The following is a 13,101-nucleotide window of genomic DNA, read 5'->3' as shown; positions in this document are numbered from 1 at the left end:
TTAAAAGATAGAAAGAGTTGCAATTTATATAATGCCTTTCGCCGCCTCAGGATGTCCCAAAGCGCATTACAGCCAATGAAGTACTTTTGAGGTGAAGTCGCTGTTGTAATGGAGAGAAACGCGGCAGCCAATTTGCGCACAGCAAGATCCCACAAACAGCAATGTGATCATGACCAGATCATCTGTTTTTTTTTACTGAGGGATAAATATCGGGGCCCAGGACAACGGGGAGAACTCCCCCTGCTCTTCTCCAATAGTGGGCCGTGGGATCTTTTACATCCACCTGAGAGGGGCAGACAGGGCCTCGGTTTAATGTCTCATCCTGAAAGACGGCACCTCCGACAGTGCGGCGCTCCCTCAGTACTGACCCTCCGACAGTGCGGTGCTCCCTCAGTACTGACCCTCCGACAGTGCGGCGCTCCCTCAGTACTGACCCTCCGACAGTGCGGCGCTCCCTCAGTACTGACCCTCCGACAGTGCGGCGCTCCCTCAGTACTGACCCTCCGACAGTGCGGCGCTCCCTCAGTACTGACCCTCCGACAGTGCGGCGCTCCCTCAGTACTGACCCTCCGACAGTGCGGCGCTCCCTCAGTACTGACCCTCCGACAGTGCGGCGCTCCCTCAGTACTGACCCTCCGACAGTGCGGCGCTCCCTCAGTACTGACCCTCCGACAGTGCGGCGCTCCCTCTGTACTGACCCTCCGACAGTGCGGCGCTCCCTCAGTACTGACCCTCCGACAGTGCGGCGCTCCCTCAGTACTGACAGTCTGACAGTGCGGCTCTCCCTCAGTACTGACCCTCCGACAGCGCGGCGCTCCCTCAGTCCTGACCCTCTGACAGTGCAGCTCTCCCTCAGTACTGACCCTCTGACAGCGCGGCGCTCCCTCAGTACTGACCCTCCGACAGCGCGGCGCTCCCTCAGTCCTGTCCCTCTGACAGTGCAGCTCTCCCTCAGTACCGACCCTCCGACAGTGCGGCACTCCCTCAGTACTGGCACTGGGGATTATCGGCCTAGGATTATGGGGCTCATGTCTCAGGAGCGGGAGCTTGAACTGACAACCTTCTGACTCAGAGGCGAGTGTAAAGCAGCCTTTGCCCACCTCGAAACGTCCGAGACATTTGTAAAGTGCTGTTCTGCTTTCTCCAAAAACAAAGCTCCAGGGGCGAAGGGATCCGAATTGCCATTTAAAACAAGGTTTAAGAAGCTGGCCTCAATTTTGACCGCTGTCCTGTTCACTCAGGCCAGGCTGTTGAGATTTTGCCCCCCTCCCGTTTTATCTTGCAGTGAGAACCCACTGCCGATCGTCGAGAGTGCACTCCGCAACACCACTGACGCAGACCAATGGTGTCCTCTCCTCGAGACGCTGACTGACGCCGAGATGGAGAAAAAGATTCGCGATCAGGACAGAAACACCAGGTACAGTACGAGGAGGCTGAGATATCGCGGTGGGCCACAGTGAGATATCACAGCACTCCCTCGACTCAGTCTCACCTTTATCAATCTTCCCCTGTTGTTGTCTCTCTCTCTCTCTATCACTGTACTCAGTCTCACCTTTATCCATCTCCCTCTGTTGGTGTCTCTCTCTCTCTCTCTATCACTGTACTCAGTCTCACCTTTATCAATCTCCCTCTGTTGGTGTCTCTCTCTCTCTATCACTGTACTCAGTCTCACCTTTATCCATCTCCCTCTGTTGGTGTCTCTCTGTCTCTCTCTATCACTGTACTCAGTCTCACCTTTATCAATCTCCCTCTGTTGGTGTCTCTCTGTCTCTCTCTATCACTGTACTCAGTCTCACCTTTATCCATCTCCCTCTGTTGGTGTCTCTCTCTCTCTCTCTCTATCACTGTACTCAGTCTCACCTTTATCCATCTCCCTCTGTTGGTGTCTCTCTCTCTCTCTCTCTCTATCACTGTACTCAGTCTCACCTTTATCCATCTCCCTCTGTTGTTGTCTCTCTCTCTCTCTCTCTCTATCACTGTACTCAGTCTCACCTTTATCCATCTCCCTCTGTTGGTGTCTCTCTGTCTCTCTCTATCACTGTACTCAGTCTCACCTTTATCAATCTCCCTCTGTTGGTGTCTCTCTGTCTCTCTCTATCACTGTACTCAGTCTCACCTTTATCAATCTCCCTCTGTTGGTGTCTCTCTCTCTCTATCACTGTACTCAGTCTCACCTTTATCCATCTCCCTCTGTTGGTGTCTCTCTCTCTCTATCACTGTACTCAGTCTCACCTTTATCCATCTCCCTCTGTTGGTGTCTCTCTCTCTCTCTCTATCACTGTTCTCAGTCTCACCTTTATCCATCTTCCCCTGTTGGTGTCTCTCTCTCTCTCTCTATCACTGTTCTCAGTCTCTCCTTTATCCATCTCCCTCTGTTGGTGTCTCTCTCTATCACTGTACTCAGTCTCACCTTTATCCATCTCCCTCTGTTGGTGTCTCTCTCTCTCTCTCTATCACTGTTCTCAGTCTCACCTTTATCCATCTTCCCCTGTTGGTGTCTCTCTCTCTCTCTCTATCACTGTTCTCAGTCTCTCCTTTATCCATCTCCCTCTGTTGGTGTCTCTCTCTATCACTGTACTCAGTCTCACCTTTATCCATCTCCCTCTGTTGGTGTCTCTCTCTCTCTATCACTGTACTCAGTCTCACCTTTATCCATCTCCCTCTGTTGGTGTCTCTCTCTCTCTATCACTGTACTCAGTCTCACCTTTATCCATCTCCCTCTGTTGGTGTCTCTCTCTCTCTCTCTCTATCACTGTACTCAGTCTCACCTTTATCCATCTCCCTCTGTTGGTGTCTCTCTCTCTCTCTCTATCACTGTACTCAGTCTCACCTTTATCCATCTCCCTCTGTTGGTGTCTCTCTCTCTCTCTCTATCACTGTACTCAGTCTCACCTTTATCCATCTCCCTCTGTTGGTGTCTCTCTCTATCACTGTACTCAGTCTCACCTTTATCCATCTCCCTCTGTTGGTGTCTCTCTCTCTCTCTCTCTCTATCACTGTACTCAGTCTCACCTTTATCCATCTCCCTCTGTTGGTGTCTCTCTCTCTCTCTCTCTATCACTGTACTCAGTCTCACCTTTATCCATCTCCCTCTGTTGGTGTCTCTCTCTCTCTCTCTCTCTATCACTGTACTCAGTCTCACCTTTATCCATCTCCCTCTGTTGGTGTCTCTCTCTCTCTCTCTCTATCACTGTACTCAGTCTCACCTTTATCCATCTCCCTCTGTTGGTGTCTCTCTCTCTCTCTCTCTCTCTATCACTGTACTCAGTCTCACCTTTATCCATCTCCCTCTGTTGGTGTCTCTCTGTCTCTCTCTATCACTGTACTCAGTCTCACCTTTATCCATCTCCCTCTGTTGGTGTCTCTCTCTCTCTCTCTCTATCACTGTACTCAGTCTCACCTTTATCCATCTCCCTCTGTTGGTGTCTCTCTCTCTCTATCACTGTACTCAGTCTCACCTTTATCCATCTCCCTCTGTTGTTGTCTCTCTCTCTCTCTCTCTCTATCACTGTACTCAGTCTCACCTTTATCCATCTCCCTCTGTTGGTGTCTCTCTGTCTCTCTCTATCACTGTACTCAGTCTCACCTTTATCAATCTCCCTCTGTTGGTGTCTCTCTGTCTCTCTCTATCACTGTACTCAGTCTCACCTTTATCAATCTCCCTCTGTTGGTGTCTCTCTCTCTCTATCACTGTACTCAGTCTCACCTTTATCCATCTCCCTCTGTTGGTGTCTCTCTCTCTCTATCACTGTACTCAGTCTCACCTTTATCCATCTCCCTCTGTTGGTGTCTCTCTCTCTCTCTCTATCACTGTTCTCAGTCTCACCTTTATCCATCTTCCCCTGTTGGTGTCTCTCTCTCTCTCTCTATCACTGTTCTCAGTCTCTCCTTTATCCATCTCCCTCTGTTGGTGTCTCTCTCTATCACTGTACTCAGTCTCACCTTTATCCATCTCCCTCTGTTGGTGTCTCTCTCTCTCTCTCTATCACTGTTCTCAGTCTCACCTTTATCCATCTTCCCCTGTTGGTGTCTCTCTCTCTCTCTCTATCACTGTTCTCAGTCTCTCCTTTATCCATCTCCCTCTGTTGGTGTCTCTCTCTATCACTGTACTCAGTCTCACCTTTATCCATCTCCCTCTGTTGGTGTCTCTCTCTCTCTATCACTGTACTCAGTCTCACCTTTATCCATCTCCCTCTGTTGGTGTCTCTCTCTCTCTATCACTGTACTCAGTCTCACCTTTATCCATCTCCCTCTGTTGGTGTCTCTCTCTCTCTCTCTCTATCACTGTTCTCAGTCTCACCTTTATCCATCTCCCTCTGTTGGTGTCTCTCTCTCTCTCTCTATCACTGTACTCAGTCTCACCTTTATCCATCTCCCTCTGTTGGTGTCTCTCTCTCTCTCTCTCACTGTACTCAGTCTCACCTTTATCCATCTCCCTCTGTTGGTGTCTCTCTCTATCACTGTACTCAGTCTCACCTTTATCCATCTCCCTCTGTTGGTGTCTCTCTCTCTCTCTCTCGATCACTGTACTCAGTCTCACCTTTATCCATCTCCCTCTGTTGGTGTCTCTCTCTCTCTCTCTCTATCACTGTACTCAGTCTCACCTTTATCCATCTCCCTCTGTTGGTGTCTCTCTCTCTCTCTCTCTATCACTGTACTCAGTCTCACCTTTATCCATCTCCCTCTGTTGGTGTCTCTCTCTCTCTCTCTCTCTATCACTGTACTCAGTCTCACCTTTATCCATCTCCCTCTGTTGGTGTCTCTCTCTCTCTCTCTATCACTGTACTCAGTCTCACCTTTATCAATCTCCCTCTGTTGGTGTCTCTCTCTCTATCACTGTTCTCAGTCTCACCTTTATCCATCTCCCTCTGTTGGTGTCTCTCTCTCTCTCTCTGTCACTGTACTCAGTATCACCTTTATCCATCTCCCTCTGTTGGTGTCTCTCTCTCTATCACTGTTCTCAGTCTCACCTTTATCCATCTCCCTCTGTTGGTGTCTCTCTCTCTCTCTCTCTATCACTGTACTCAGTCTCACCTTTATCCATCTCCGTCTGTTGGTGTCTCTCTCTATCACTGTTCTCAGTCTCACCTTTATCAATCTCCCTCTGTTGGTGTCTCTCTCTCTATCACTGTTCTCAGTCTCACCTTTATCCATCTCCCTCTGTTGGTGTCTCTCTCTCTCTCTCTGTCACTGTACTCAGTATCACCTTGATCCATCTCCCTCTGTTGGTGTCTCTCTCTCTATCACTGTTCTCAGTCTCACCTTTATCCATCTCCCTCTGTTGGTGTCTCTCTCTCTCTCTCTCTATCACTGTACTCAGTCTCACCTTTATCCATCTCCGTCTGTTGGTGTCTCTCTCTCTATCACTGTACTCAGTCTCACCTTTATCCATCTCCTTCTGTTGGTGTCTCTCTCTCTCTCTATCACTGTACTCAGTCTCACCTTTATCCATCTCCTTCTGTTGGTGTCTCTCTCTCTCTCTCTATCACTGTACTCAGTCTCACCTTTATCCATCTCCCTCTGTTGGTGTCTCTCTCTCTCTCTCTATCACTGTACTCAGTCTCACCTTTATCCATCTCCCTCTGTTGGTGTCTCTCTCTCTCTCTCTCTCTATCACTGTACTCAGTCTCACCTTTATCCATCTCCCTCTGTTGGTGTCTCTCTCTCTCTCTCTCTATCACTGTACTCAGTCTCACCTTTATCCATCTCCCTCTGTTGGTGTCTCTCTCTCTCTCTCTCTCTATCACTGTACTCAGTCTCACCTTTATCCATCTCCCTCTGTTGGTGTCTCTCTCTCTCTCTCTCTATCACTGTACTCAGTCTCACCTTTATCCATCTCCCTCTGTTGGTGTCTCTCTCTCTCTCTCTCTCTCTATCACTGTACTCAGTCTCACCTTTATCCATCTCCCTCTGTTGGTGTCTCTCTGTCTCTCTCTATCACTGTACTCAGTCTCACCTTTATCCATCTCCCTCTGTTGGTGTCTCTCTCTCTCTCTCTCTATCACTGTACTCAGTCTCACCTTTATCCATCTCCCTCTGTTGGTGTCTCTCTCTCTCTATCACTGTACTCAGTCTCACCTTTATCCATCTCCCTCTGTTGTTGTCTCTCTCTCTCTCTCTCTCTATCACTGTACTCAGTCTCACCTTTATCCATCTCCCTCTGTTGGTGTCTCTCTGTCTCTCTCTATCACTGTACTCAGTCTCACCTTTATCAATCTCCCTCTGTTGGTGTCTCTCTGTCTCTCTCTATCACTGTACTCAGTCTCACCTTTATCAATCTCCCTCTGTTGGTGTCTCTCTCTCTCTATCACTGTACTCAGTCTCACCTTTATCCATCTCCCTCTGTTGGTGTCTCTCTCTCTCTATCACTGTACTCAGTCTCACCTTTATCCATCTCCCTCTGTTGGTGTCTCTCTCTCTCTCTCTATCACTGTTCTCAGTCTCACCTTTATCCATCTTCCCCTGTTGGTGTCTCTCTCTCTCTCTCTATCACTGTTCTCAGTCTCTCCTTTATCCATCTCCCTCTGTTGGTGTCTCTCTCTATCACTGTACTCAGTCTCACCTTTATCCATCTCCCTCTGTTGGTGTCTCTCTCTCTCTCTCTATCACTGTTCTCAGTCTCACCTTTATCCATCTTCCCCTGTTGGTGTCTCTCTCTCTCTCTCTATCACTGTTCTCAGTCTCTCCTTTATCCATCTCCCTCTGTTGGTGTCTCTCTCTATCACTGTACTCAGTCTCACCTTTATCCATCTCCCTCTGTTGGTGTCTCTCTCTCTCTATCACTGTACTCAGTCTCACCTTTATCCATCTCCCTCTGTTGGTGTCTCTCTCTCTCTATCACTGTACTCAGTCTCACCTTTATCCATCTCCCTCTGTTGGTGTCTCTCTCTCTCTCTCTCTATCACTGTTCTCAGTCTCACCTTTATCCATCTCCCTCTGTTGGTGTCTCTCCTCTCTCTCTCTATCACTGTACTCAGTCTCACCTTTATCCATCTCCCTCTGTTGGTGTCTCTCTCTCTCTCTCTCACTGTACTCAGTCTCACCTTTATCCATCTCCCTCTGTTGGTGTCTCTCTCTATCACTGTACTCAGTCTCACCTTTATCCATCTCCCTCTGTTGGTGTCTCTCTCTCTCTCTCTCGATCACTGTACTCAGTCTCACCTTTATCCATCTCCCTCTGTTGGTGTCTCTCTCTCTCTCTCTCTATCACTGTACTCAGTCTCACCTTTATCCATCTCCCTCTGTTGGTGTCTCTCTCTCTCTCTCTCTATCACTGTACTCAGTCTCACCTTTATCCATCTCCCTCTGTTGGTGTCTCTCTCTCTCTCTCTCTCTATCACTGTACTCAGTCTCACCTTTATCCATCTCCCTCTGTTGGTGTCTCTCTCTCTCTCTCTATCACTGTACTCAGTCTCACCTTTATCAATCTCCCTCTGTTGGTGTCTCTCTCTCTATCACTGTTCTCAGTCTCACCTTTATCCATCTCCCTCTGTTGGTGTCTCTCTCTCTCTCTCTGTCACTGTACTCAGTATCACCTTTATCCATCTCCCTCTGTTGGTGTCTCTCTCTCTATCACTGTTCTCAGTCTCACCTTTATCCATCTCCCTCTGTTGGTGTCTCTCTCTCTCTCTCTCTATCACTGTACTCAGTCTCACCTTTATCCATCTCCGTCTGTTGGTGTCTCTCTCTATCACTGTTCTCAGTCTCACCTTTATCAATCTCCCTCTGTTGGTGTCTCTCTCTCTATCACTGTTCTCAGTCTCACCTTTATCCATCTCCCTCTGTTGGTGTCTCTCTCTCTCTCTCTGTCACTGTACTCAGTATCACCTTGATCCATCTCCCTCTGTTGGTGTCTCTCTCTCTATCACTGTTCTCAGTCTCACCTTTATCCATCTCCCTCTGTTGGTGTCTCTCTCTCTCTCTCTCTATCACTGTACTCAGTCTCACCTTTATCCATCTCCGTCTGTTGGTGTCTCTCTCTCTATCACTGTACTCAGTCTCACCTTTATCCATCTCCTTCTGTTGGTGTCTCTCTCTCTCTCTATCACTGTACTCAGTCTCACCTTTATCCATCTCCTTCTGTTGGTGTCTCTCTCTCTCTCTCTATCACTGTACTCAGTCTCACCTTTATCCATCTCCCTCTGTTGGTGTCTCTCTCTCTCTCTCTATCACTGTACTCAGTCTCACCTTTATCCATCTCCCTCTGTTGGTGTCTCTCTCTCTCTCTCTATCACTGTACTCAGTCTCACTTTTATCCATCTCCCTCTGTTGGTGTCTCTCTCTCTCTCTCTCTCTATCACTGTACTCAGTCTCACCTTTATCCATCTCCCTCCGTTGGTGTCTCTCTCTCTCTCTCTATCACTGTACTCAGTCTCACTTTTATCCATCTCCCTCTGTTGGTGTCTCTCTCTCTCTCTATCACTGTACTCAGTCTCACCTTTATCCATCTCCTTCTGTTGGTGTCTCTCTCTCTCTCTCTCTATCACTGTACTCAGTCTCACCTTTATCCATCTCCCTCTGTTGGTGTCTCTCTCTCTCTCTCTATCACTGTACTCAGTCTCACCTTTATCCATCTCCCTCTGTTGGTGTCTCTCTCTCTATCACTGTACTCAGTCTCACCTTTATCCATCTCCCTCTGTTGGTGTCTCTCTCTGTATCACTGTTCTCAGTCTCACCTTTATCCATCTCCCTCTGTTGGTGTCTCTCTCTCTATCACTGTTCTCAGTCTCACCTTTATCCATCTCCCTCTGTTGGTGTCTCTCTCTATCACTGTTCTCAGTCTCACCTTTATCAATCTCCCTCTGTTGGTGTCTCTCTCTCTCTCTATCACTGTGCTCAGTCTCACCTTTATCCATCTCCCTCTGTTGGTGTCTCTCTCTCTCTCTATCACTGCACTCAGTCTCACCTTTATCCATCTCCCTCTGTTGGTGTCTCTCTCTGTATCACTGTTCTCAGTCTCACCTTTATCCATCTCCCTCTGTTGGTGTCTCTCTCTCTCTATCACTGTTCTCAGTCTCACCTTTATCCATCTCCCTCTGTTGGTGTCTCTCTCTCTCTCTATCACTGTTCTCAGTCTCACCTTTATCCATCTCCCTCTGTTGTTGTCTCTCTCTCTCTCTCTCTATCACTGTACTCAGTCTCACCTTTATCCATCTCCCTCTGTTGGTGTCTCTCTCTCTCTCTCTCTATCACTGTACTCAGTCTCACCTTTATCCATCTCCCTCTGTTGTTGTCTCTCTCTCTCTCTCTCTATCACTGTACTCAGTCTCACCTTTATCCATCTCCCTCTGTTGGTGTCTCTCTCTCTCTCTCTATCACTGTACTCAGTCTCACCTTTATCCATCTCCCTCTGTTGGTGTCTCTCTCTCTCTCTCTCTATCACTGTACTCAGTCTCACCTTTATCCATCTCCCTCTGTTGGTGTCTCTCTCTCTCTCTCTCTATCACTGTACTCAGTCTCACCTTTATCCATCTCCCTCTGTTGGTGTCTCTCTCTCTCTCTCTCTCTCTATCACTGTACTCAGTCTCACCTTTATCCATCTCCCTCTGTTGGTGTCTCTCTGTATCACTGTTCTCAGTCACTCCTTTGTCTGTCTCCCTCCCTCTGGCTGACACTATAATAAGAAATGTAAATGAAATAATGCAAGGTGTTCGGCGATTACAAGCCATGCTCACCACCCTGTGTTTGTCCGTGTTTCCTCTACAGACGTATGCGACGCCTCGCCAACACTGCCCCCAGCTGGTAACGCTCCTGGTACCGGCTCACAGTCTCTGGTGGGAACTCGGGGGGAGGGTGGGGGGTCTCCAGCAGGAGGCCAGCAGAGTGCTGCTTGGTGCTGACCAATTCTCCGATCACCGTTTCAACACCTGCTGCGAAATCGCACTTTGGGAACCAGGATTCCGAGTTTTAATCACTTGCTCTCGTTTGGAACAGATTGTTTTGGTTTTCATGCCATCTGGTCACCGACATGATTGGAGATACTCGATCGGAACGGGATTTGTATTTATGAGTAAACAGTGATACCAAACTAACTTTTGTTAGTGTCTGTGTTGAGGTGACAGTGTGAGGATCCGTCCTGGCACTGCCTGCAGCCACCTGCTGAACATCAGCAAAACACCAGACGAACAACTGGTAATGGGATCACCGCCACCGCCCCCCATTAACGGAAACACCCTCGAAAATTATCCCCCCGCCAATTAACGGACACACCCTCGAAAATTATCACCCCCCCCCCAATTAACAGAATCACCCTCCCCAATTACCCACCCGTTAATGGAATCACCCTCCCCAATTACCCCACCCGTTAACGGAATCACCCTCCCCAATTACCCACCCGTTAACGGAATCACCCTCCCCAATTACCCCCCCATTAACGGAATCACCCTCCCCAATTACCCCCCCCATTAACGGAATCACCCTCCCAATTACCCCCCCCATTAACGGAATCACCCTCTCCAATTACCCCCCCCATTAACGGAATCACCCCTCCCCAATTACCCCCCCCCCATTAACGGAATCACCCTCCCCAATTACCCCCCCCCCATTAACGGAATCACCCTCCCCAATTACCCCCCCCCCATTAACGGAATCACCCTCCCCAATTACCCCCCCCCCATTAACGGAATCACCCTCCCCAATTACCCCCCCCCATTAACGGAATCACCCTCCCCAATTACCCCCCCCCCATTAACGGAATCACCCTCTCCAATTACCCCCCCCCCCCATTAACGGGATCACCCTCTCCAATTACCCCCCCCCATTAACGGGATCACCCTCCCCAATTACCCCCCCCATTAACGGAATCACCCTCCCCAATTACCCCCCCCATTAATGGAATCACCCTCTCCAATTACCCCCCCCCCCATTAACGGAATCACCCTCCCCAATTACCCCCCCCATTAATGGAATCACCCTCTCCAATTACCCCCCCCCCCATTAACGGAATCACCCTCCCTAATTACCCCCCCATTAATGGAATCACCCTCCCCAATTACCCCCCGCAATTAACGGAATCACCCTCCCCAATTACCCCCCCCCCCATTAACGGAATCACCCTCCCTAATTACCCCCCCATTAATGGAATCACCCTCCCCAATTACCCCCCCATTAACGGAATCACCCTCCCCAATTACCCCCCCATTAACGGAATCACCCTCCCCAATTACCCCCCCCATTAACGGAATCACCCTCCCCAATTACCCCCCCCCCCATTAACGGAATCACCCTCCCCAATTACCCCCCCCATTAACGGAATCACCCTCTCCAATTACCCCCCCCATTAACGGAATCACCCTCCCCCAATTACCCCCCCATTAACGGAATCACCCTCCCCAATTACCCCCCATTAACGGAATCACCCTCCCCAATTACCCACCCCCCATTAACGGAATCACCCTCCCCCAATTACCCCCCCCATTAACGGAATCACCCTCTCCAATTACCCCCCCATTAACGGAATCACCCTCCCCAATTACCCCCCCCATTAACGGAATCACCCTCCCCAATTACCCACCCCCATTAACGGAATCACCCTCTCCCAATTACCCCCCCCATTAACGGAATCACCCTCCCCAATTACCCACCCCCCATTAACGGAATCACCCTCCCCCAATTACCCCCCCCATTAACGGAATCACCCCTCTCCAATTACCCCCCCCATTAACGGAATCACCCTCCCCAATTACCCCCCCCATTAACGGAATCACCCTCCCCAATTACCCACCCCCCCATTAACGGAATCACCCTCCCCAATTACCCCCTATCAACGGAATTACCCCCCCCCGAAACTGACCATTCACTCCCAGACTGACCCAGCACTCCCAAACCGTCCCAACACTCCCAGACTGACCCAACACTCCCAAACTGACCCAGCACTCCCAAACTGACCCAGCACTCCCAAACTGACCCAGCACTCCCAAACTGACCCAGCACTCCCAAACTGACCCACACTCCCAAACTGACCCAGCACTCCCAAACTGACCCAGCACTCCCAAACTGACCCAGCACTCCCAGACTGACCATTCACACCCCAGACTGACCCAGCACTCCCAAACTGTCCCAACACTCCCAAACTGACCCAGCACTCCCAAACTGACCCAGCACTCCCAAACTGTCCCAGCTCCCAAACTGACCCAGCACTCCCAAACTGACCCAACACTCCCAAACTGACCCAGCACTCCCCAAACTGACCCAGCACTCCCAAACTGTCCCAACACTCCCAAACTGACCCAGCACTCCCAAACTGACCCAGCACTCCAAACTGTCCCAGCACTCCCAAACTGACCATTCACTCCCAAACTGACCCAGCACTCCAAACTGACCCAGCACTCCCAAACTGACCCAGCACTCCCAAACTGACCCAGCACTCCCAAACTGTCCCAGCACTCCCAAACTGACCCAGCACTCCCAAACTGACCCAGCACTTCCCAAACTGTCCCAACACTCCCAAACTGACCCAGCACTCCCAAACTGACCCAGCACTCCCAAAACTGACCCAGCACTCCCAACTGACCCAGCACTCCCCAAACTGACCCAGCACTCCCAAACCGACCCAGCACTCCCAAACTGACCCAGCACTCCCAAACCGACCCAACACTCCAAAACTGACCAAGCACTCCAAACCGTCCAACACTCCCAAACCGACACAGCACTCCCAAACTGACCCAGCACTCCAAACTGTCCCATCACTCCCAAAATGACTGACCTCCAGACTCAATGACTGCAATCCTCTCCCAGCCGGCCTCCCACCATCCACCCTCCGCAAGCTTCATCCAGAGCTCTGCTGCCCCGTATCCTAACTCACACCAAGTCCCGTTCACCCATCACCCACTGTGCTCGCTGACCTGCACTGGCTGCTGGCCCCCGCCCCCACAGCACCTCGACTTCAAAATCCTCATCCTTGTTTCCAAATCCCCTCCATTGCCTCGCGCCACCCCCCGCCCCAATCTCTGTCACCTCCTCAGCCCTTCAACCCTCCGAGATCTCTGCGCTCCTCCAATTCCTGGCCGCTTGGGCGTCTCCCTCCCTTTCGCCCCACCATTGGCGGCGTTGCCTTCACCCGCCTTGGCCCCACGCTCTGGAATTTCCCCTCCCTAAAACCTA

The 13,101-nt window shown here is 50.2% G+C and overlaps 1 pseudogene; it reads left to right on the top strand.

Moving 5' to 3' along the window:
• LOC137314430 (SWI/SNF-related matrix-associated actin-dependent regulator of chromatin subfamily B member 1-like) overlaps positions 1–9,786 on the top strand; it is a 43,962-nt pseudogene extending 34,176 nt beyond the window's left edge.
• The last annotated feature ends 3,315 nt before the right edge of the window (positions 9,787–13,101 follow it).

Source organism: Heptranchias perlo, unplaced genomic scaffold (genome assembly GCF_035084215.1).
Source record: "Heptranchias perlo isolate sHepPer1 unplaced genomic scaffold, sHepPer1.hap1 HAP1_SCAFFOLD_504, whole genome shotgun sequence".
NCBI lineage: Eukaryota > Metazoa > Chordata > Chondrichthyes > Hexanchiformes > Hexanchidae > Heptranchias > Heptranchias perlo.
Note: the sequence above shows the minus strand (reverse complement) of the source record. Positions and strands in the feature narration are given on the sequence as shown.